The 25,771-nt window shown below is 42.3% G+C and overlaps 1 protein-coding gene across 3 annotated transcripts in view; it reads right to left on the bottom strand.

Moving 5' to 3' along the window:
* The window catches only part of GRAP2 (GRB2-related adaptor protein 2), a 106,628-nt gene that overhangs the window by 71,460 nt on the left and 9,397 nt on the right, over window positions 1-25,771 (bottom strand). The window contains exon 1 of one of the 3 annotated variants that reach the window (XM_017737991.1): window positions 21,700-21,903. The exons of the other annotated variants lie outside the window; for them this stretch is intronic. The gene's annotated coding sequence lies outside the window, so the exon portion shown is untranslated. Of the gene's footprint in view, window positions 1-21,699; window positions 21,904-25,771 lie in introns of those variants that run through there. 3 annotated transcript variants of the gene reach the window in all.

Raw genomic sequence — 25,771 nt, 5'->3', positions numbered from 1 at the left:
GCAGGGTGCAATGCAGGGTGCCCTCAGCTGTTGCCAGGGCAGGGCGAGTTCACCCAGCCCAACACGGCGCTGCACAGACGAGCTCATGAGGATGCAGAAGCAGCAGCGCCACATCCACAGACGGCTGTCTCAGGGCTAAAGAGCCCTGCTCTTTCCGTGCAACCTCCTGTGCACAGCTCTGTCTCTTCTGGCTGTGAGCCAGGCATGAGGAAGCAATTACAACAGTGCATAAAATCCAAACGTGAGATTTGTCTCTGTAATCTCTGTCCTTGCTTACTGAATTCTTGCTACACAAATGGCTGGCCACTGGAACAGACCTGGCTCCTAAGATACATTTGACAACATGGATCATGGCAAGTCACCACTAGCTAAGGATCTTGCAGTCACAGAAAGATCATTGAACATGGATAAATCCTGTTCTCTCTTTTTTTCACCCCCAGTGAAAAAGGGCTGGTATTGGGGTTGCAATTTCCCCCAGCTGTTCCCGCATGCAGAACAAAAGTACTTTCCTTCGTCTGATCCAAACCAAGCTTTTTCAATTAAAAAACAATTCAAAGTTCAATTAAACCAAAATAATTTTTTTCCTTCTTCTAGGCATCTTTAACTAAAAATAAAGCAAAGTAAGGGAACGAGTATGAACCTTAACAACCATTATCACTTAAGTGTTCATGACTACAACACAGTTCACAACATAACTACAGTTATCCCACTTCCCAGATTAGTGCCAGGCAATTAATCCCCAGTTTTTGGCTCAGTGAATATTTCAGTGGTCCCGTGCAAAGTAAGAAAGTCAAAACAGGAAATTTCTGAAGCGTATTTGTGTGCTACTCTCATAGAGCCTCTCCCTCATGTCTAGGATTCCCCTGTGGGTCTGGTAGATCTCCTTGGGTAAGAAAATGATTTTTCTTTTTTTGGATGATCCTGGGTGAAAATGGAAAATGCTAATTCCTTCAAATTCCCTGCCCAGCAAATTCAATGTTAATTCTCGAGTTGTTTTGAAAAGATAAAATGAATTACTGAACAAAAAGTCATCAAAACCTTTATCTCTGTACTCACTAGACAACAAGATGTCACCAAAGAGGAAAAGTACCCAGGAACTAACATTTGTAGTTTATACTGTCAGTAAGATTAATTTCATTACCCATGGGAAAAACAGTAATTTATGCCAGCAAGCATCCAGCTTTGTGTTCAAATAGTGAGACTATTGTAAGGAGTGATTTTTATTCCTGGTCATGGATAAGTAAGTTGTGGCAGGCTTCTCCTGTCCATCACAATACCATCTATGCCTTGTGGTTGGTTTCAGCTGTTGCTCCTCTCTCAGGTCGCAGTGTGTATGACCCTTTCTTACCCCTGTAGATCATGGTCACCGATTTCTGCTTTATTTGAACATGTGGGCGTTCATTTCATTTTAGCACCTGTGATGTGCATAACACCAACCTCCAATGTTAACCACACTTTTACGAAGACTGTGCTTCTGTTCAGCTCAAAGAGGTGTGAACAACTGCTTTATCACTTATTACATCAGAACTGGAGGCTCTTTGTTAGAGTTTCTAACCCCTTGGCTACTAGAAAGCTTTGCATGGTCAGGTGGCTGCTTCAGGCAGGTAATTTCGGCAGAAAGCAGTCCAGGGAGTCTTGCCTTCCACCCTTGTCTGTAAATAAAGACAAATTGGCAATGACTTTTACCTTTTTGTTGACACATCACGTATCACTGAAGAAATTCACTGTATTACAGTGTGGAAGGTTGCGTTTTCGTTTGTTCAGCCCAAGACAGGTGACTTTGGACACTTCAGAAGCTGCCAGGAGAATTTGCTGAAGCCTCATAGCACGTGCAACAACTACAAGGGCTGTCTGAGCATGGGGCCTGCCTTTGGGGCCCACGTGGGAGCAGCACTCAAGCAGGAGGTGATGGCAACATAGCAGTTCGAGGGAAGGAGGCAACACTGGGAGGTCTTTGCCCAGAGAAGGGAGGGGCCTGCGTGGGCAAGATGGCAGAGTGTTATTTACAACACTTTCACACTCCTGGCTTGTGATAGACAAACAAACCTGTGCTTCTCACAAGTGCAGAGCATGTGAATGTACTTGAAAAGAGCATCTGAGGCTTCACGTGCAGTGAGAGGCTGAGAGCAGCTGCCCCAAAGCGTGCTGTGAGCACTCGGTCAGGCTCTGAAACCCTTCTGGTCACAGAGCAGCAGGTCTTACCCAGCTCCTCCTGACACTTCTGGCTTACGGGAAGACCTTTTCTACTGAGAGAGGCAAAAGATACTTTTTCAGTGGGAGCTCCTGCATCCCTTTGAAACAACTTCATATTTTCCCTGTTATTTGCTTCCTATTCCCAGAAGAGGATATTGCTTCAATATCTTCAAGCAATTAGATTTTTTTTTTTTTTCCCCCTGATACCACAAAATACACCACTCTCCTGCCTGGTTGTACACCCCACATTCTGTTAAAAAGGGTATATGCTCACTGCTATAAACACTTTTTTTTTTCCTTTGCTTTTACTGCCTATAATTGTTTTCCAGTGTCCCACTTTGCTGGCTGGTGGTCCTGCCTTTAACTGAAACTGAACACACTTCATTTTGATAGTCCACTAATCTTTCACTGCAGCACTGTCCACTGAGTCCCAAAGAGATAATAACACTTCTTTTGTTTTTCGTTTATGCTAAGTACACTTTGCGAAAATTAAATTCCTGCCAAACAACAGAATCTGTAAGAACCACAGGCATTCTTCTAAAGGCAAGGGATTGTCTTGGCTTTTTTGTTTGTTTGTTTTTCATAACATAAATATCTTTACATGTGGAGGGGGTTTTTTTGTGTGGACTCTGCCTTTTCCATTTTCTCCAATATCTTTTCTTACAGCACTTTGAACTTTTTTGAAAGAATGCCCAACCTTTTCTTAGCAATAAGACACTAACTTTATGACTACCTGTTGCACACAAAAAGTATAGCAGAGCAGTTTTTGCCGTATAGATGTATGTTTGAACCTGTCTAGGTCTCTCTCTCAAACCAAATAAAATTGACATGTCAAGGACATGATCCATAAGCTGTTGTATGGGCTACCAAACTTCTTCTCTTTCTAACCATTTGTTTTGGCTCTCTGGTATCTTTTTCTTAGCCTTGAAACCTTACTACAGCCTGATTTTTCATGAAGGACATCAAGAAGCAGGCAAAAACATGGATTGCCTCCTCAAACCATTTGCAACCCACCCTCAGATCTCCCTTAGATCTCCCAGACTTCCCATCTCTGTACAAATGTAATACCTTTCAAATTTCTGGTATATGGTTTCATAACTGAGTTTTACTGTTTGACTTGGAACTATTTAATAGATCTAGTACTTCAAACAGCTATTATCAGAAAATAAAGATCTATTCTGATTGCCTTCCATTTCTGGCATCCATTCCTTGCAGCAACAAAGTTCTGTTTAAATTCTTTCCAACTGTCTTCTGTAATTCTAGAAAAAAAAAGAATAATTGTCTCAGATGAGCCTTTTAATGGTGCCATTTTTCCATTTGGGATATTTTAAAATTTCACTTAATTCCTAGTACTATTGTCACTCAGCTGTCATTTAATGTCTAATACAGGTCTGCTTCATTGAGTCTCTGATTAGAATTGCATACCCTGAGCTGCTGCACAAGAAGAGTGACCTAATTGTTTCAGGTGGCTGAACTAACTCACTAAAAAAAATCAGGGCTAGAAGGCAGCAGAAAGAATGGCAGAATACTCTGCCATTCCCCCTCTGCTGTCCACATTTTGAGTCACCCAAAACAAATGCACCGAGCCCTAATACCTGAAGCGTTGTGCACTGATTAAAACACACATTTTGTTCTTTTTGAGAAGACTTGCAGAAAAACAAAGCGAGTAGTAGTTAAACTCCTCCAAGCACCCCTTCCCCCTGTAATCCCCTGCCACGGAAGCTTAAAACTAGATGCCTAAGTATTTATACAGAAGCAGGAATAAATGGACTATGACTCTTCAAGAGTGGTTGACAGTCATCAGCTCACCCCTGTGCAGTGTGAATGCCATGGTCACGCTGTCTGGTCATGCAGGTCTCAGGCTGTGTCCCAGTGCTGAGGATGGTGCAACCTGTAGTGTCCTGCACAGTCTCGTTCCTTGGATGTTGAGATCACAGCACACCCTGGCTCCTTCCTGCCTGGGCATAACAAAAGGACTGCACACACTTGTTCCCATCTAACCGTGCATCTTCGGCAGGGGTCTGGGAACACAAAGCAGGGCAAACTGTGCTGTGGAGCCCACCTGCCTCAGCTTTGGCAGAAATGCTGACTTCAAGAACTGCCAGCACTCTTGAAAGCCACAGAGGCTCTTGAAAATCCACAGAAAAATTTAGCAAGTTCCAAGTTGCTAGCATTTAATCTTTAATAACCTTGTTATTTTCCCAGTAGGCCTGCTCCCCTGCTTGCAGAAGGTGACAGCTGCTACCTCCCTTTGAGGACAAAGTTCAGGACAGTCCTCCACAGAAGCTGTAGCCAGCCCTTTGCACACAATCTGGTTTTTTCTTCAGGAATTTTATAGAGCTTCACAGAATTGCAGAAGCTTGGCTGATAGTGCATTTACCTGCTTAACTGTCTCTGCTGTTCTCAAATATCAAAGGAAATGAGTGTTTGGGGGGAGGGAGAAGCAGGAAGATAGAGGAGAAGAAAGGATGGAGACAAATTAAATGAAGGTGAATAATCAAAGCAGCCTTTCCTAATACCAGATATTCTTTAGGAAAGTTTTGGGTAGGTAGGCCTGTAGAAACACTACAAAGTACTAGTATAAGAACTGAAGTCCAGTGAAGAACGAGAGCCCCACAAACCACAAAAGAGGAAAAGGATCAGCACCTATGACATTTCTCAGACAGAACTCTACTTTAAAGAGGTTATATTCTTTCACTTCACAGCAGGTTCACCCCATGTAAGAAAGCCAGAAGGCATCAGCTGGCATATATGTATTGTTACCTAACTGGAAGACCTTTGGATGTGTTTTCTGCTGCAGCTGGAGCATGCAGGTGCAGTGTGAAAATGTCTACCCGAATTTAAGATGCTTAAAGCTTTTTCAAAATGTGTAGATTTGTAGTTACTGCATGTCTTTCCATTACTGCAGGGATATTATTGCCTCATCTTTGTGTAAAAGGTGGAAGATAGAGAAAAGAGAGCATTAAAACCCTGTCTCAAATGAGATGTCTGGTAGGACATTTGCAGTTACTGGTAAAGGACACAACATATCTACCTTTAAATCAGTTCATTAAGCAATTCAAATTCCCTACTGTATCAACTGTTTAGTACTACAAGCAATTACTACACTGGCCTTTCTATTATCTCTGAGCTCTATTTCTTTCAGCAACATAATTATTGAAGGCAAGATTTTCTTCACTTGCACATTCTCAAATCAAGAGATAAACTTTTTTTTTTTTTTTTTAATCCCTAGTCATCCTTGCTGGCTCTGCTTTGTAATCTTTAATGGGATATGGCATATCAGGCTACTGGAGAAATTGCTTACAGAGACAATTCTCTGAAAAAAATCTCACTTTCTGAAAGCGAGCTCCAGTTAGCAGCGCATGAAGAGCAACACAGTGTGTGCCTATAATGAAAGTAAATCAGCAATCAAGAGGAAACAGCAGTTCAGGTCTGTCCAAACCACAGGTGCAGGGACTCACATGGCATCAGCTTGTGCAGCCCAGAATTACATTGCAGCTATTAGAAGAAACTCCACAGGATCACTTGTCATCTCCTGCATGACAAATTGAGCTGTCTCCCCATACAGGACACTTTCTCATCATTCTAAAGAGGCCTTGATTTGAATATAAGCTCTAAATCACACGTAAATTTGTGCTCGGTACTTCTGTAGCCAGAGCACTCCACGAACACCACCGCACTGCGCCACAGAAGAGGCAGCTTTGCTATTGCAGTGGTGCATAAAGTGACGCGGGATCTTCTGGGTTTGGAGCTGCCAGTGGAAGGTCTGAGAAACTCCTTGCATTGCACATCAGTCATGACAAGCCTGTACCTCTTACAATACCTGCATTGTCTCAGTCAAGAAAAAGTGAGTGAGAGAACCTAGTAAGGGTGAGGAGCCACATCAACAGACTTCCTACCATTTAAAGGAAAGAAGGAAAATATACTACCATATGCTGTATGGCTCTTGGGTTTCTGCAGATGGTACCTTCTGTTCCACAGTTGGAAAAAAAAAGCTTTTACTCAGTTTTTACACAGGTCCTACAAAATTTGCACACATCCCTTGTATGGCAAGTAGGAGTAGGTATGTTTACTCCTCTTCTTAATTTACCACACTTGCTCTGCATACCTACCAGCTGCACATTGTGTTTTATTCTCTGTCATGGTGAGACAGCACAATGCTGTGGGGTAGTCTCTGGATTTATATACAGCTCTTTAGTGTTTTCATGCAAGCAGCTCCCAATGATTCTTACTCTGGGAGAGTTTTCTGCGCAGGCTGGAAATCTCTGCTACCTTTCCTTCTCCACATGGCTCTGAGTTTGCTAACGATCACATTTAAGACCATTTGGTGCCAGCAGCTAACTTCCAGGGCTGCTCAGTGAGTGTGCTGTAACAGTGCAGGATGAGTGGGTAGAATGTTTTCTACTGTTTTACTTTTTAGGGGAAAATAGAACTAATCCGGTGGTTTTAACAGTCGTGCTGCCACTGGTATGGACACAGTGATGATGAATAAATTGTTCAGTCTCGACAAGACCTTCATCAGCAACAGCAAGATTGCTCATTAGATTTCACAGCATACACACTTCAGCTACATTCCGTGCATCTGTGGTACTGTCAACTGATTAGGATATTTCTTATATATACGCACACACACATCTTTGACTTCAAGCTTTGATGTTTGTGGCTTAGTTTATAAACAAACAGGAGCCTGAATCTTGACATTTTACTTCCCTGCTAATGCATAATACTCTGTACTCTCAGTGGAACTTAGTGTGTTGAATTGCTCCATTAAGAACCACTGTAGAATCGTCAGAATAACTCTTTTGCAAGAGGCTGTGCTCAATCAATTTTACTGGTTGATTTTTATTATTTCCAAACTGTGATGGGTATTTGTTTTCATGCCAAATGTTTCTGTAAATCACCTGTCTTACGATGTATTAAAGCATTTACAATTGGATAGTTGGAATTAAAAGGAGTTAGGTAACAAACCAAAAGTTTCCATATCACTCCACAGTGCATTACATTAATTAGCAATAAAATATATTTGGCCTTTTCAGTAATAACAGGTCCCTTCACATATGCAAAAGCAGCCAGTGTTCAGGGCTAACTGTGGGTGAACAAAGAAATGTGCCATTTTACATATGCTTTCAGTGAGGGCCTTGGAATTACCTTCTCAAAAGACAGAACAAACATGTGAGGCATGAGATCTTCCTTAACACTGAAATATTTTCTCCAAAAAAGGTTTCAAGGCTATTGTCTAGAGGAGCAGCAGAACAGATTTTCTTCAGGAAATAATAATAATAAAGCATATTCTGTGATCCCGTGAGTGCATAAAAATCTTACAATTAATGTTTCCACCAGGAAAAACCAGCTCTGAATGACTTTCACCTTCTTCTGGGATTCAGTTGACCTAGTATCTTTAAGCCAGTTACTAGCACATGGCATAAATGCAACTTTATAAGAGAGTTATTTTTCCTGAAGTTTCTGGAGAGATCCATTGCTCTCCTTCTGATATAAAAAAGAATTGAATCAGCTGTTGCCCCTGTTGTCTAACCAGGACTAGCAGACCTGTTTGTTTCACAGGATCACAGGAGGAAGAATCATGAAGAGATGAGAGGCCTGTGTTCAGAAGGTGCAGATTAATTTGCAATAATTTCATCATTTCAGCTCAATTCCTAGAGCATTGATCGTAAAACCCCACAGTAGTGTCACTATGCAAGTACTTGTTTTTCTCACTCTGAAATACACAAGGGAAAATCTTTTTCAGCAAATCAGGCACTGCACTGGAACACCATAATGGCAATACTGGTTCAACAGCTAATGAAAAATGGTTCATAAAGAGTTATTGTTATACAGATACTGGATTGCAGACCTGTGGAAAGCAGTTGGGTGATGAATTGGGTTAAAGTTTCACATTTTTTTTGCCAAACGCCATTGCAAGAAAGCCTTCTCAAGGTTTTGCTGGTCAGGAACGATTAGCACCAAACAATCCTCTGATCCTATCAAAAATGATTGTCTGGGAACATCTTAATCCACCATGAATGGATAAAATGTTCCTTATCTTGATGGTGGCATACTGATACTGCATAATAAAAATCAACTTCAATAGTTAGAAAGTATTTTTTTTAAATGTTCAAATTAGAAAAAACAATGTGTTTTTCAGGAGCATTCTAGCACTCTTGTTTCATAGTTGTGTTTGACTTATTTCTTACCATTCTCCCTGAGCTAGTGAGAGTTAAATAAAATTGCTAAGAGATTCCTATCCTGTAAACTGTATTTACAATTTTCCCATGACAAAGAAACCCTTACTGTCCTCCTGGACATAAATTTTGCACAGTTCTGTCCTGGCTGAAATGTAATGAAGCCATCAGGGTCTTCCTGACTGTAACTAAGTTACAAAAAGAAAGGTCTCCATTCTCTGTAAACACAGACCATTTAGCAGGAGAATAAGACAGTCTAATCCGTGGCAATTTGGTTATCTTAAATACAGCTGTTTTATCATATTTTTTTAAATTCGGTAATATCCCTGGGAGTGCTGAATCATTCTCAACTGTATCAGAATTCACTAAAAAGAGCCTTTTTAGCTGTACTGCCTTGTTTCAGAAAGAACCAAGAGTATCGGCATGATAAACTACTATTGCCTTCACATCACCCTGCACTTAATTTTTCCAAATTGATGTATCTTGAGAAACTGCAACAGTTACCCAAACGCGATGTTTCCTGTATTGTTATGGATTGCCAAGGCATGTTGGAGAGTGATGTGTCCCACTGCTGCACTATATTATTTTTTGTTTTTCTTTTACTTACCTCTTTCATCAATATTACTACTTCTAGGTAACTTTTTGGCAACGGGGCTCTTTAGACTATACAGCAGTCTGAATACAATTCAAGCCTTTCCAACCTTGTTGAACTGCACCATAACTGACAAGACTTATATAATTTCATTTATTAGGCAAGGAGATGGCCATCAAGTCATTTATCTAGCTAAGCTAGAAAATTCACTCTCCTAAATTTCTGAACATAGAGAGGTTTATTGCAATATTTCTGATGTCAGTCAATAGTATTCATTTGCCTCCCTCTTTTTAATGAAATTGCACAAAATTCTCTATTGATAGCACTGGAGTTGGAATAAGGCAATAATATATGGGGAGCAATGATTCATTTTCATCTCATTTAGTATATTTTACTTTCCCCCTATGGGGTCAGTGTCTCCCTGGCTGGAAGTGTGTCATGCAGTTTTATTCCACTCACGCATTTCACACCACATAAACATCTACAGTGATCTTAACGTGCATCATTAGAGAAGACCAATGAAGAGACTTGGGTCACTCACAAGGCCACCTGGGTTCACTTAGTATTAAGAAACCAGTCCTTAACAGTCACTGTGTGTGTAGGGGGAAGGGAGTGACACCATTATAATATAGTACAGTACCATATGGTTTATCAGCAGGTCAGGCTTTTTCCTCTGATCACCCCGCTCATGATTCAACAACGTTTTTTTTTAAATTTCAGAATGACCGTATCAGTGAGGAAACAAGACTCTTCTAATACCTTAGAATGCAGTGCCCATTCTGATTGCATAGAATAAGCATAAACTTAAGATTATAGCCATATAAACTCTACATCCTGATTAGTTAAGATAGTCTAGCAGTAAATATTTACAGATGAGACACCTTCTCTCCCCATTTAAGTACATCAGAAGAACTGTCCCTTATGAATTGCAATATCAAACCTCATTTTTCTTAGATAATCCAGCACCAGAAAAACAAAAGAGAAAATCTTTTTGATTCTTGATGTTCTATTAACGGAAAATAAACCCAGATTTAGCAATTTATGTGCAATTTGCTATAGCGATTGCAATTTGCTGTTCAACTCAGTTTCCCTTAAATTATTCTAAGAACTACTTTAGTAGTTTTTCCCCAGTCTTGGTATGGCACAGCTGGAGCAGATGCTTGCTGTGGGAATCTCAAATCTCCCTCCTCCAGAAATACAAAGGAATTCAACAAGATCTTCAGCTAAGATTCTTTAAAAAAGTAACCTGCCATGGCATAATGGTCCTCAAATGATCATGTCACAGGCAAAAGAGAGGGGAAAAAAGGGGTTTTTTAGTAGAAAGTGGTCACCAAAAAATGTCCTTTTGGAATCTGCACCGGAATACATCCCACTTATCATATACAGAAGTGATCTAGGAAAAAACCATATCATGTAATGACAGACTTTTCTGAGAAACATAAATAAATCAGATTATTAAAGACAAAGATTTACCAGAAAGAACTGCCAAAATACTGAACAGAAGTGTTATAAAAAGGCAGAGAGGGTACAGTGTACGTAAAGCGCCCCTCATGAGGAAAACCAACAACTTTACACACACTGTGAGTAGTTTTGAGATGACAATCACTCCTTTGAAGGAAGTCCTTAGCATGGTAAGAGAACTGTGAAAACATCAGTTCATTGCTCATCAGTGGCCAGAAAGCAAATTTAATGGCATGACCAATAAGGAAAGGAATAGAGACCAAAGAAGATCATCATTATGCACCTGTACACATTCATGGTGTGTCCACCTTTTGAATATGGCATCGTGTTCTGATGTGTCATTCCCCTCACCCTAAACTATCCCCAGAATCATCTAACAGAACTGTGAAAGCTAGAGATAGGCACCAGACCACTAAAAATCACAGGTAAAATAGTAAGGAAGGAATGACTTGAGTACAAAAGCAAACAAGGGTGACATTATAAAAAAACCCCAAAGGGTAGCCCTTTCAGTAAGGCATAGATGATCTGTGGAACTCCTTGCCAAAGCATGTTATGAACCAGAAATTAATCTAGATGCAAAAAGTGACTGACCACATGTGTGAGAAATAATCTATTCAGTATCACCATATCTAAAAGCACCACCTGTATCTGAGAAAATCCCTGAGCAGTAATGGGGCTAGCTGGTCATCTGGTTTGTCAGGTCAGATGTTCTTCTGGCACAATCCCATTTGTAGATTACATCAAAATACATGATCATTTTTATGTTGAGCCACTTACACTGTGACCCACACTACTAAAACATCCCCCACACCCCATCTGTGACACATTCCCTTTCTGTGACAGTATTTGCATTTGCTGCCTTGCAGGTGCCACTTCCTGCCCTTCAGAGACAAACCAAACTACTTCTCAAGCAGAGGGCTTCAACAGAAAAGGAGATAATATTGCGTCAAACCCAGCTTCTTATGTCACCCTGAATCCTCCTTCCAAGAAACAGTTAGCAAGCAAAAGAAAGAGACACAACCCATCTCGCTCCATCCCTGATTGCCAGTGCCAAAAGATGTCACGATTTCCATCAAAACCGGAAGTCAGGGATCTTTTTCCACACAGCAGCAAAGCCTCTATGAAGAGCATCTAGCTCATTTCATTCAAGGCATCTCAATCTCTGGGAAACACTATAGTGAGCAAAGCAATTGAAGCCAGATTCTTCCTCTTGGGACAGCGTGCAGGCATCTGGCAAATCTCTCTATCCTTCTCCAAGGCAAGGGGAGCTTACACAGTCAATGCTACATGGATTTCTTAAATCTGTCCGCTCCCAGTCTACCTCCTAGGGCTTGCTGGAAGAGAACTCTCTGCTAGCTCAGCTAGGAACATTAGCCCTTCACAGTCTACTGTCTGTTGTCAGCATCACCTTTTGTGCTGTAGGCAATTCTTACCACCTCCCCAGGTGAGTACAATATTGAATATGCTAATTTGCTTCAAGGTAGTTCAGGCTGTCCAGGGTTCAAGTAATCATTATAATTTAAATCATCATTTCAACAGTAGGCCTTCTTAGTAAAGGCTAAAATCTAATCATGAAAATGAGTAACAATCATCTTTAACAGAGCATTTCAAAATCAGGTGATGCATTTGTATGTATTCACTTAGGTGGTTTTAACTCTGTGCAGAGGCTCTGCTTTACCAATCACAAACCTCTTCCGTTACTGATACTACACAAGCAGCTTCATAGGGGACACAACAACCCCTTCCTTGCCCCAGACCCCTCTGTTCTTGAGGAAATTCAAACCTTACCGTTATTTCTAGACATTAAAGATTAAAAATGTTCAGAATGATAGTTTTTTGTTTGGCAAAGTGAGAGAGATGTTCTTAGATTGACACGAAAACAAAAAATGCCTTCGTTTTGTTAGCTGAGCTCAGGAACCACCTCTTGCTTTCTCCTTGCCACCCCACAGCATCCTTCACCACTGGGGAATGGCAGTGGCACTCAGAGCACTCATGCTGCTGGAGGAGAGGGCACTCTGCCAGAAAAATTTTCATATCCTCCACATGGCTGTTCTGCAGCGTGCAGAAAATAATTTCAGAGCATCCCAGGGAGAGTGGCCACTGAAGATGCTGAAAAATGCACTTTATTCCAGTCGAGAGACATTAGTGCCAGCAAGAAAATACTGTACATACCCAGAATAAATGAGAAGCTATTACCATGGAAGTAAAGAGAAGAGAAGCTTTTGTCTCAAATAGACTGTTTAAGAAAAAAAAGCATCCTGCATCATTACTGGCACTTGGAAGTACACAGTCAAAAAGCCAATATTGCTTGCTGGAAAAGCCCAATGTAACAGTTTAAATCCACATACATCTGAAATATTTCTGAAATTAATAAATGGATTTCTATTTAGTTAAAGTATGAATATTATTCTCATAGGCACAGCATAATTTAAAAATTCTTGACATAATCTCACAAAATGATTGCATCTGATTTGCTTTCTCCTGCGAGTCAGACCAGTGCCTTGTTAAGCACTGGTATCTCGCATCAGCAGGTTGCAGTGTGACAAGGGCAGATCACTGCCCACAAGGACTCTTTGTCATGTCTCCTAGTGAAAAGGAGCCATAAAACTTTTAGAAAAAAGAGACATCATTGCATTCCTCCACAGGCAGGGAATGGCGCCTGTTTCAGACACGCTCCTGCATCCCAAAGAAGAAATATTCCGAACAGTAATAAATGACTGAAGGGTTATTTCAAGCTAGCATAATTAATTAGCTCAGAGGCTGAATGCATCCCCAGTTGGCCCTAGGAGGTAGAGGAAGGATATAAAGGTGGTGTTCCCACTTGCACAGTTAGTCTTCAGTGTAATCTTGTCATTGTGTTGCAAGGCAATGCTCACGAGAGTGGTGGAGGAGATAAAACTCACAGGTGGAGAGGGAGGGGAAAGCATACGTGACTCCTGAAGCCAGCAGCTGCTCTGCCTGCAAATCTGCGCCTTGATAAGCTACTGTTTAGTATGCTGTGGGCTGGGTAAGCGCTTTCTGGGACATAGGTGAGGCCAACATCAAGCCTGAGACTGTGCCAAGGTCAGTGTGGCATGCTGTGACAATTGAGACTATTGTGCTTAGACTTTTTGAGGATTTCTGTTTTTTTCCGTAGGTGAATGGCTGTTCTGGGAAACAGAAACCAAATCCTCATTAAATCTGCAGGCACTTTTGCTGACAGCAGCTCCCATTTAACTCTCAGCCCTCTTTCCCCTATTCTGATACCCTCAGGCTTCCCTTAAGAGATGAATGTTTCATTGCTCTCCAGTGACAGGCCCTCAATCCCACAGCTGTCACCAGCTGGTGGAGCAGCTCCACCTCTGCCAAATCGCACACTCCACCCTGGAGGTTACAAAACTCCATCTGAAGGAGCCTGTGAGAGAGGAGCAGCTCGAAGGTTTCTGCTGAGGCCACTGCTAGTGTGTTGTCTAAAGCTTTTTGCATTTATAAAATACAACCCCTGTGAAAGGTATGTCTGATGAAGATTTGGCCTCCCTTCTCCCTAAACTAAAAGGTGCCTGAAATAAATCAAAGTAATGCTCATTTACAGGGCAGGACACAGGGATCTAATGATACATAAAAGATGAAGAGCAAACAAGCACAAAGATAATTATCCTGATTCTAGTCCCCGTCTTCATTTTCTGTTAAAGCAACAAGGCAGATGTGGTGGCACAAAAAAAAAAACAACCCCTACAGCCAGCCTGTTCTTCTGCAGCACACACAGTTTTCCCCTTCTCATGTAAAACTACCGGCAAATATTTTTGTTCAACATTAATCTTTCTCCATGACCCAATTTCTACCTCCTCCACAATTTAGGATATTTTGGCAGATGCCTGTAATTTTTATGAATTAAAGTAAATGTCAGAAGGAAAGCTCCTCCTCCCATTCCTCTCAAAGAGCTGGAAATAAAACCCCATGTCTAAGGTTATAAAGCTCAACTCTCAATTTTGGAAAATTGCTAGAACAAGTTTGCTTAGCAGCTCCACATTAAAAAATGTTTCCAGAAGAGTTTCTGAATTTCCTCAAACTAAATCAAAGACCAACACAAGCTGTATCCCAATATCGTTTTTGCAAATGCTTTTTCCCATAGCAGCCTCAGTCTGCACGCTCATTTTAACACCAGTGCCTTAATATTTTATACCATTTCAGATAGATTTGTTACTGTAGAATTCTTGAAACAGAATTTTTGAAGCCAAGCTGGTTGCAAGCTGAACTAACTGTATTACATTGATCCCAAACCTCAAGAAGGGTAAGGAAAGAAAAGTATTTCATGGTTGGAGGTGCAAAACTGCAGAAACAGGTGTAACTTCATACCTATTCTTAGGACTCTCGTGGGGTAGAGATGGACTCTCTTTCATCAGCCTCACTTTTTTTCCTTTTTCTAGTTTTCCTCCAAGCCAGTTATTGCTCCACAAAATGCAAGGAAGATGGCTTTCCCCAACTGGACAAGAACCTTGTATGCCTTGACTATTTGTCCCTTACAGGCAGCAGTTTTCTCACTATGGGTACTTTCTGAGATCCATAGCAGTCCCCTTCTGGTGCCTGCAAATGATTCCCATGGCCTGACTTCAGCTCCTTTTTATTATGAGGGATAAAATACTTAACAATGGGGAAAAGAGGAAATGTTAAAAAAAATAAATGTTTCCCCAGACAATGTGATGGGACAGAAGGGCACTGAGCCAATCAAGTATTACACCTCTGCAAGTTACTTGGGGGGTTTTTCTTCCCTTCTGTCCTTAACATAGTGACCCCTGTATGCAGCCTTTGCTTTGGAGCTCTCAGAGGACCTGACCAGTTTGGGGTGCCTCAAGACACTATAGGGGGACAAATTATTAGAGCAATGACATATCTTTTTCCTACATAACTGCAGAACATACATAACTTCTAAAAGCTTTCAAAGAACAGAGATCACATTTTGAAATACAACACGTTTTGAAATTCTCATTAATAGTGTTGGGTTCCAACTCCTGAAAAAAACCAGTCAGTCTGCAATACCAGATGAAGACTTCTAGTCTCAAGATTAATTACGTTAATGGTCTAAGCAAAACTAATCTCCTCTAACCCAGACAAATTAGTGTTTCTTTGTGGCTCATTAATCCCTGCTTCTTCATCTGAAGAGGCCATGTTGCAGAGTACCAATATATGCAAAAGAACAGCATGCCAGGAATATCTCAGATTGGAAGTGCTGAAAACAGCAGAAGCATTACCTGGTTTGATCTAGACATCTAGTAGCATTTTGTGCTCTATCCACCTTTCATTTATCCATGACTCCCCCCTGCCAGTTGAAAGAAGCCTGGAGTATACCACCAAATGCTGTGATCTTCTGCAATCCCATTGAGAACAGAAACAGAAGTTTAAGGAAAAGCCATGTACTGCACCTTTCATCAGAGAGAGCTGCTGCCACCATGACAAAGGAAGAAGGAACCACCATCTGTAAATCTAATGACTTTACCACTGACATTCATTCATTAATAATAGCTAAGGATCATCTTGCTGACAGACCTTTATGTATGGTTTCAGTCAAAGGAGACACCTGAAGAAACTTTTTCTTAACCCTTTCAGCCTTTCTTCAGAGGTTGGACTGTCCCGTCCCTGCCAGCTCACCCAGGTACAACTGCTTGAGCAAAGGAGCAGCCCAGCACTGAGCTCAGGTTCACCTCCAGCCAACTGCTGCCTACAAATGTGCCTGGGTTATACTCCTCAGCTGTCAATACCAATGCAAGCAACAAGCATGGGACTACAAAGTTCAGTATAATTAAGTTACACTTGTGGTAATTCTTGATTTAAAATGACTTTACTCCTCTCTCAAGGTGTTTGATCCCTGAGGCCTGAAATCCTCAATGTGGGTGCCACTGCTTGCAAATCAATTGTTACTGTCAGATATTAGATTGATTCCTGTGGTGCAGTGCCTATGAGCAGCAGAAGCAAAAGTGCCAATTTCAATTACTAAGCAAAACAGAAGATTTCTTTGTGATTAGATGTCAAGAGGAAGATTACCACTAGCTACATTCTGGGGAAGAAAAAAATCCAATGTCCTTACTTTGCAAAAAAGGACAGAAATGCATACAGATTTCTACACTGGATATATCCAGCTATATTGTTTGTTTTTCCACATTATTGAAATAAATGATAAATATACATATAAAGACATAATACTATATATGCCCACAGAGTTATGCCATAACATACCCATCTGAATGAATTCAGACCAGAGATAGAAGTGTAACAGGGTGATTTTCCCTTGAACTCCCCTGTGCTACACAAATTTGGGTGAATCAACCACATTCTTTTAATGCCCTCCATCGTCTCTGGGCTATCACTGGCATCATTGAATTTAGCCTGACAAAACACTTCCATGTGGGAAGTATATCTCATTGTATACCCTGGAGATGAGCAGAGCTGAAAGAATAGGTCCAAGAACCTGGGTGTCCTTTGGCAAAGAGGAGAACCATGTCTAAATCTTCAGGCCTCTGATGTCACCCTCGCACAAAGGTCAACCCACACTAGAAGAACCACATCGTCTCCTGGCAAAGAACTGAAGAAAAATTTCTTTTTTTTCCCATGTTTTGGCCACTTCTCCCACTGACGTTTTTTCAGCCCTAGCTGTGCCAACAATAATGACCTTCCCTTCAGAGCCTTCTTTCCCAATCTCTGTGCTCAATGGACTGTTGCCCCATGCAACACACCGACTGCTGCAATGAGCCATGGGCAATCAGCCAGCCCTGACAATGGCAGTGACAATGCCATCCCCCAGAGGAGGGGACAGCAGCAGTACAGGCTGGAACAAAGCCTCCCTGCCTTGGGCCCAGTGGGCACTGTTTTCATGGACATGTGCAGACATGGCACAGGGCTGTTCAGCTCCCTGTTCCTCTGGGCCTGCCTGGCCTGCAGCCGGGACATGACTGCCACCCACACAGGCCTGGCTTCCGCAGAGGTGACAGCTACCGGGACACCTGCAGAGACCGCTGCGCCTCCGCATTCTCATCACAGATATTTCCTGTCTGTGGTTTAATCTACCTGGGGTACGCCTGTATGGGCTGCAGCTGGGCTTCCTCCCACTGCCTAGAGAAATCTCAGCTGCGTCACAGTGGGCAGATTGACACGGTGTGAGGCAGCGGTGCTGGAGTCACCTGTGGCTTACTGACCACAGCGCACCAACCACGCGTGCCAGGAGCGGTGTGTGGGCAAGGAGCAGAGTGCCGACACTGCAGTGGGGATGTCCTCGAGGTTCTTGACATGGTGACATCTGCAGTCCCTGTCCTTGGCTCACACATCACACCACAAGCTTTTTCTATCATCTCCAGTTTCTTGGGGGGAAGGGAGACTGTTCCTGCATCTAAGCTGTGGTACTGGTGTGAGTGGGCTAAGCAGAAAGATCCAAGAAAGGCTGCAGGGCGTGATGCAGGGAAGAAGACCCATTCAATTTCATGTTTTCTCTTCTGCAGAAGGCGAGGTGGGGAAAGCAAGAGAAAAGCAGGCTGGATATGCTTCAGCTCTTATTAAGAGAAAGGATACTCCGGGCTGCTTTCAGCAGCTTCTGATTCAGCTCAGAGCACAGCTGCAGGGGACACAAAGCAGTGCTGTGAAGGGCAACATCTGAGGCACAAGAGATACAGAATACAATCTGTACACCCTCAGACTTTATTCTACACTCCCCTAGCCCTCTTTCTCCAGTTTAGTCAATATATTCCTGGCTAGAAGCCGGTGCATGGGAGGAAAAGGAGAATTATTTTTTTCCCTGCAGTATGACTTCCTTTTTAAAAATAACATTTCTTTTTTGGTCTAGCAACATCAACAAGGTACACTGTTAATAACACACATAGGAAAAACCCATTATTTTCATGCCATTTCACACCCTTGTGCTGGTCCATGTACCATCATACAGTTGTTGAAGAACTGCTGAACAGAGTTAAAGTTATTTCTGAGATTGTTAAAGCAAAAGGAACATTTTCCTGAATCCACTTTGCAGAAAAATTACGTGCAGGAAATTAATTTAGAGATCTAGAGAAATCTGCAATTAGACATTAGTTTTTCCATTGAATGTAAAACACAGCTAAGTTTGTTTACAAACTCCACTGCTTCTTGGGCAGAGTGCAGCAGTCCCCTGTCAAGGGAGAAGGGTTCAGCAAGAGCTCCCCAAATTCACAGGCAGTGCTAGGAGAACACATAACCAATTCAGACCCAGGTGGTTCAGTTACTGGAATTTGACATTAACTGTCTGCAAGAGTGCAGCTGGAACAACTGCCATCTCTCTAAACCAAGAGGCAGGGCTTTTATGGCTTGGGAACATGAGTCCCTCTTCCATAGCCCAGCACCACCAGCCTAAGGAACAATTTTTGGATAGAGTCTTGAATGAGGCTTTGCTGTTGTCCAGACTCTGCTCTGTGGAAAGCTAAGCAGGTGAGGATGAGAAAAGTTAGGTAAGTGCCAGATGCTCTGAAAAATTCTACCTTTGAGGTCTGCAGTCAGTATTACAAAAATTTGAAGAGGCCTTGGCAAGTGCTTAAAGAGCCCCATTTCCTAAGTTGATCTGAACTCATGCTTTATGTCAGCCTATCATCAAGGATTCTTGCAAAACTGAACTTCTAGTCCAAATCACTTTTCAGATAGAGCCTGAGGAAAAAGCTATTGCAAAAAGCAAACAGCACAGTTAATATTAGGGTTTCCTTTCATCAAAACAGCTTTCAATTGCCAGAAATATGGTTTATTGGCCACATATGATGCAAACAAACAATCAAGAGAATGGACTTTGTTACTGAGGGGATTTAGAAGGCTTCAAAATTGGATGCAAAGCTGGTTAAAATCCTTACCACACAGGCATTGCCAATTCTCCACACTGCATGCACACGTACACCAGTTGTGCAGTTGTAAGGGCCAACTGGCTGAGAGAAAGTATAAAATGGTATTCCACTTCTGCAGGAATGTTTACTTCAGAGGCACAATATGTTTTCCTGACAAGGAGGGATTATACTACACATGATTAGGAATATCTCATTGCAGCTCTCATAAGAACTGGTCTCTGACAACACCAGAGTTGTTTAATAGCACTTGACATATTACAAGCACACACAGTATTAGCAAGAGTGTAGCAGTCTTTGCTAAATAATCTGTGTAGCTTTATCAATGAACAAACACTACAGATGCACCAAAATCTTTATACTACACACTTCACATATGTGAGCAAGAATAATATTTTCAAATCCTCTCTCAGCTGTGACATCTTCTTGTAAGATGGACGTGCCTAATATTGGTGGAAAACACTTTTACCAAGGGAAAAGGCTCCTTCTCTGATAAGCTTGAGTTTTAATGGGGTGAACAATCCTCATTCATAGCATAGTCTGCACTTGTCCCCATCTATATTAGTTTAACTGTTAGACATTGGGCAGTGTGTTTTTAGGAGCTCCCACTTCCAAGGTCATATAGCTTCAAGCAAACTCCATTAGGGAGACATTTGCAAGGCTGAGTGAATCAGAATTCTTGCCTAAGGACCTGCACAGTTCCTGTTTGACATGCATGCACTGGTAGGTTCAAGACATGCACGATATAAAGGCAAAGTAGCCCACTCTTTGCTTTCCCAATGTCACTGTGAAACGCTCCATTTAGCAAGACTGGAACATATTTCCTTTAGCCTAAGAGCAGCCTGAAGCCTGTGTCTACCCTAGAAGATTAGGATTTATTTGCTGGGACCACACAGGAAATATCCTCAGTTCATGATCCTTGTGATGGCCAGACTTGCTGTAGACTGGAGCACTTCATATTGATAAAATTAATATCTGCACTGGAATCCTTGATGCACTAAGAAGCAAATTTACCCACCTGACCTACAGCCAGCCAAAAATTAAAATATGGCAAAAGGATGTGAATAGGATACCATTCAGTGAAAGATGCAGCTTGTCAATACAAAGGCTCACTCAGTAATAACACTTCCTGGGTGAATATCATGAGTTGGAGTTCAGACTGGATGAAGATGATAGAAAATTTACAAAAAATTCAAATGTCTTTTTTAATCTTATTACAGAGATGACTCAGAGCATTCTGGCATGGGTTAAGAGATGCCCCAGCTTGAACTTTGCAACCAGGCAATTGACTAAACTGCATCAAAAACTGAATCATAAAATTTTCAAACTGCAGCTCTCTGGTTGTTTTGTAACACCAACCATCTAATGGAGAGCTGCCCTTGGATCATCACAGGAGATTTGTTGGCTCATCACTGGCTTGGACAGGGGCACTGTAAAGTGTACCAGAGGTTTATACCTGATCTACCCAGGCAAGTCAGCCAATGCCCTTACACAGAAGGTTAATAACCTTTGGAAATGTTACCTTGCACACTGGAAGGCACACTGATACTCTTGTGTGCAGTCAGATGAGCTCACTCTGGCCTGGAATAACAAAGGAAAACTCCACCATGATGAGTGAGTGTGTGCCTGAGCCCACTCCTACCAAGTCAGGCTGAGAACCCCAGCACTGCCCTCGCTGGTGCTACCAGTGAAGGGAAGCCCTTCCAGTTCAGATCCTAAAACTGTAAGACAATGCCTGTAAGTCAAGAGAGTGAAACACTTCCGTACTTGTGGGAATCATTATCCACAGGGAGAACAGCCTGCCCACCAGCTGACAGAGCACTGCCTGGGCAGTGTCACAGGAGCAAGGGCAACAGTACATTCTTCTCCAAGTCCCCTGGCTGAGCAGCACTGTGGCCCTTGCTTTCAGCTTCTCCAGTCCCGGGGTGCATTGAATGCCATTCTGCCGGTAAGGGTCCTCTAAGTGAACAGAAAAATCCAGTTTCTCCTTTGCCTTGCCCTGCTGGCCTCCTCTTCCCCCTGCTCAGTAATGCAGCAGGACACCCTTTGAAGACCAGGTGCTCCTTGACAGCCAGTGACAAGATTTACATTTCTGTGGCACATTTCACACTAATGGATACCAAAGGACATTTCAAAAGGTCTTTCACAGAGAAAGTCTTATACCTGAGTTATGATAAAACACTGCGGCATGTAAGTATCTCACAGTAACTTTATGACAAGCAGCAGAGATGAGTGTTAAATAGCTACAAAGGGAATTTGAAAGGATGAGTGCAGTTTCTCACATTGGTTCTGCCAGAACATCAGAACCAATATCATCCCAATTCTTACAAAGGGTGGCACAGAGGTCTCAGTAGCTACAAGATTTTCTGTCTCGGAAGATTATGTGTCCTGAGACAAAAATCATACAGAGAAATTGGAATTAGTAATAAATCCAAAATAAATGAATTCCACTTACTGAGTCAGTCCTCTCCACAACCTATCATAAGCCTATGTCTTCCCTTCAGCACACCTTCATCAGCCTCGTAATGGCTTGTGGTGAAATCCCAACCCAGCTCAAGGCAACATGTCTGGAAGTAGAGGGCTAATCCTCTGCCGATGTACACCGACGAGATGTCACTGGAGTGACGAAGTGGGAGCAATTTACAGCAGCTGAGAATGTGTCCCATAAGGCAATCAGACTTAAAAAAAATGTGATGGCAAGGGTCCTAAACAATTTCAAAACACTGCTGTCAGAACAAATCTCAGTGTACAAAACCCTTCTTTGAGAAGTTGTCAGAGACCCAGATGGGTTACTGGCTTATTCTGTCCTTCCTGGAACACTGTGCTCCTTTCCAGTTATTATTATTCCTGTACCCTAAACCCCCACTGTGAGGAATTTCTGGCATGACATCATCCCAAACACTGAGCTTAAGACTGGCCAAATATTTTGCTGAGCTTTCTTTCCCTCCCTGCCTTGGTAGTTATGCTTTAGCTTAAAACTTTTATTTTTCATTATGTCTGTAAAACAAGGAGTTTAAAACCAGACAGAAAAACAACCTGCAAAAGGCAATTAATAAAACACACCAGCAGTCCCAAAACTGTTCAGAACGCTTCATTCAGCAATGCATTGAGACAGAACCACAGCAAAGCTACTAAATAACATGTGACAAAACAAAACCCAGGAAAAAGCAAAATAATAACTTGTGGTTTTTAGCATCTTTTATCCAAAGTGCTTTGCAGTCATATATGCATATTATATAGGGATCATTCATCTAGCTGAAACATAGCTGGCTTCACTTCAGAACTAAGTTGCATAACCACACATAATAAAACTATATGGCAAAGTCAGACAGAGGAAAATGAAAAGCAACTCTTCTAGTTGGATTATAGAACAAATTCCAAGTCAGCAGAACACCACTCTCTCTGGGTGAAATTTAGAGGAACACTGAGGATTGCATTCAAACTTGTGGGGAAGATATCGTGGCATCACTAATGACGCAGCCTTTGGGTTTACCTCTAAAAGAAAATATAGTACCTCTAGCAGCAAAATGTCTCTACTAGCATTAGAGAGGGCCCAGGTGATACCCACTGAGTGATCAACATTCATTTCTGAATCACCTGCATTTCCTCAAAGGACTCCCAGTTTAGCATCCAACCCTGAAGCCCGGTGAAGATCAATATTTCTCAACAGCCAGTATGAGCATAGCCTGAGCACAAAACTGCTTCTAACACTTCTGTTAGGCCAGGAGCACTCAGTAGAGTTTCAGAGAGAGGCCAGTCAGGCTACAGGACATGATTGCTTTTACTCTAAATACTGTGGTTAACAGTATGATGGGAATAAAGTCCCTCATATGCCAGTGTGATTGTGTGGAGAAGGTGGGACTGTATTTCCAGCTGTGGATCACATTAGCTAGTTAAGGTGCATGACCCTCTCTAGCTTCTGGAGCTTTGAGTTCTGCACAAAGGTTGCTGACAGGCCACCACACTTGTCCAAAACCACAATGCTAATTGTTGTTATCCATATAGAAATTTTCTGTTACGTTCTCCATCACAAAATGCACATTACAGGCAGGAGCCTTGCTCTTAGGTGGCTCTTCATTTTCCTCACTGCCTTCAAGTGCCCAGCTCTCACATATTTGCATCATAAAAAATTTCACATATTCAAGTGACCAGCATTTTATTCAGACACCTTTGATGATGGATGTCTGGGGGGAGTCAGCTCTGCTCAAAAGCCCTAATTCTGGTGATTTGCCATTTCAAGCCTCAAAGTGCATTGAGTTGTAAGTGGTTCCCATGTAGAGGTTTTCCTTTGCAAATAAAGGCTAAAAACATTAGTGTAACACCACCTGTGATACTGCAGAACCTAAATCTATTTCACAGAGCAAGGGTACTAGCCCTGCATCGGGAATTTCCTTTGTCTTCCAGCACACTGCAATTCTAATGGCCTCTCACAGCACTGGCGCCAGAACTCCTCTTACAGGTAGCCCCTTGCCTCTTTACACTTCCAGCAGGCTCAGAAGACTGCAGAAACATGAGACGGTAGAAACACAAAGTATTATTCATCCTTCCTCCCAACCAGAGATTTGCCAGGCAAGCCACTTTGCACATCCTTTTTCCCCTGAGAAAGTTGCATCGCTAGTGGCAAGAAGTAAATGGAATACCTGGGCTGGTGTTTCATCATGACACTCCTGTCTGTTGAGGAACTGTCTCACTGTGAGGTGCATCCCCTGCTGAAGCAATATCACTTTCTGCCACCTTTGTCTCTGTCCTTGCCTCCTCCAGCCTCACAGCACAGTTACGGGACAGCTGCAGGTATACTTGCCCTCCTTTCTTCCCACAGTCTGTTTCTCTTCCTCATTCACAGATATATCAATGAGGTGACTGTGTTCTGTGGTTAAAATTGTATCCCCTGATATTTTAAATCTGTAGTCAAAGTAGATTTGACTAGTCTGAATTCACCTTTGAAGAATAAATAGGAACATGGAAAGATGCTGGAATAAAAGCTACTGTAATCAAAGACTGGAGATCTCCAGCTATGTCTTGAGAGACTTGATCTGGATATAAGAGAGCCCTTCCAATTCAAGGAAGCACAACTGCTGTGTGACTCCTTCACCTCCAAGTCCTCTTATAATTTCTCATCTCCATGTAGGTTTTCTTGTTCCTAACAGCCATTCCTTTCCAAGCTATTTACTATGGCATACCATCCCGAACACAGAAAATACCTCCTCAACCAGGGAGCTTACTGGGACAGACACGAGTCAGTCAGCATCAACTGATAAGGAATAATTCAATACAGTCTATTCTGCAGTCTCTGGCCCTGGGACACTAATCCAGAGGCTAATAAAGCAGTAATCCCTTGCTGATCCACAGGCTCTGTTTCCCACATCATTACTCCAGGTTATATCTGCTCTCACCACCCTAAATATCCTTTCCCTCCCTTCTTCCCCACCTTGCACTCTCCTCACTAGCATGACATCATTACAGCCACCTTTCAGGACCCACAAATGGAGCCATTGACACTCAGTTATTTCAGCCTTCCCTCCTGAGCTACTGCTGTCCCAAAGCACAGGCTATTTGGTTGGCTTTTGAGCTGGTGGGGTTTAGCTTGTCTCAGAAATGCCCCTGGTACCCCAGCACAGAAGCTGCTTCTGGTTCCCAGGGAGCTGCTGAGAGACAGTAAAAATAAGGTTCCACCTCCAAGAAGGGTTCCTCCCCTGCCCTTTCCCAGGCACCCCAACCTGCCCCTGAAGGGGAGATGTACAAATTGCCCAACCCAGGGTGCTGGTTGCAACCTTATAATCTCCATTTACTCTATGAGCTGCTCACTCATCTGTAACGGGAAGCTCTAAACCTTGTCATGGATCAGCCAACTCCCAGTCCAGTTCATCTTCCTGTGAACATCTCTGACAGGCACAAGGAAGGAGGTAGCAAGTGAAAGAGACATGCAAGTCCCTGGCAAAGCATGGCTCTACTGTCCCAGGTCAAGCCCTTCACATGGTTTGGTCTCCCTGTGGCACTACCAGATGCTACAGAGAAGGTAAATAATGCAGAAGCATCCATCTTCTGTGTTAGTCTTATCAGGCTCCTAGTAAATAGGAAGTGCCCGAGGACCTGAAGCATAATGGCGGTAAATATCACATATTCTGAAATATCTGGATTTTCTCAGTCAGCTCTCACATGTCCAGCACAAATGGATCTTGCAGAGGCTTAGCTTTCAGTGGTGTGCTGGGACAGGAAGTTACTTTTACAGCATGCTTTTACTTAGCAATGATGTGGAGCTTGATTCCAAGCTTGCCATCTTTTAATTTAATCAGATGTCCTTTGAATAAGGTGCTGTATTTTAGGCATGCCAAAGAGGCTGATATAGGGAGAGCTGCAGTGCCATTTCTCTCTCACTTTTGGAAAAGCTCACCACTAGAATTTAACCTGAGACATAAGAGCCAAAGAGCAAAGACAATGGAGCTTTAAAAGGATACAGGAGAAGAGATACCAAATGCTCCCAACATCCATCAATGTGTAAGCACAAATTATTTGCTTTCAGCGGGAGT

Source organism: Corvus brachyrhynchos, unplaced genomic scaffold, assembly GCF_000691975.1.
Source record: "Corvus brachyrhynchos isolate BGI_N302 unplaced genomic scaffold, ASM69197v1 scaffold56, whole genome shotgun sequence".
NCBI classification, from domain to species: domain Eukaryota; kingdom Metazoa; phylum Chordata; class Aves; order Passeriformes; family Corvidae; genus Corvus; species Corvus brachyrhynchos.
This window is presented reverse-complemented; position numbering and strand designations above follow the sequence as displayed.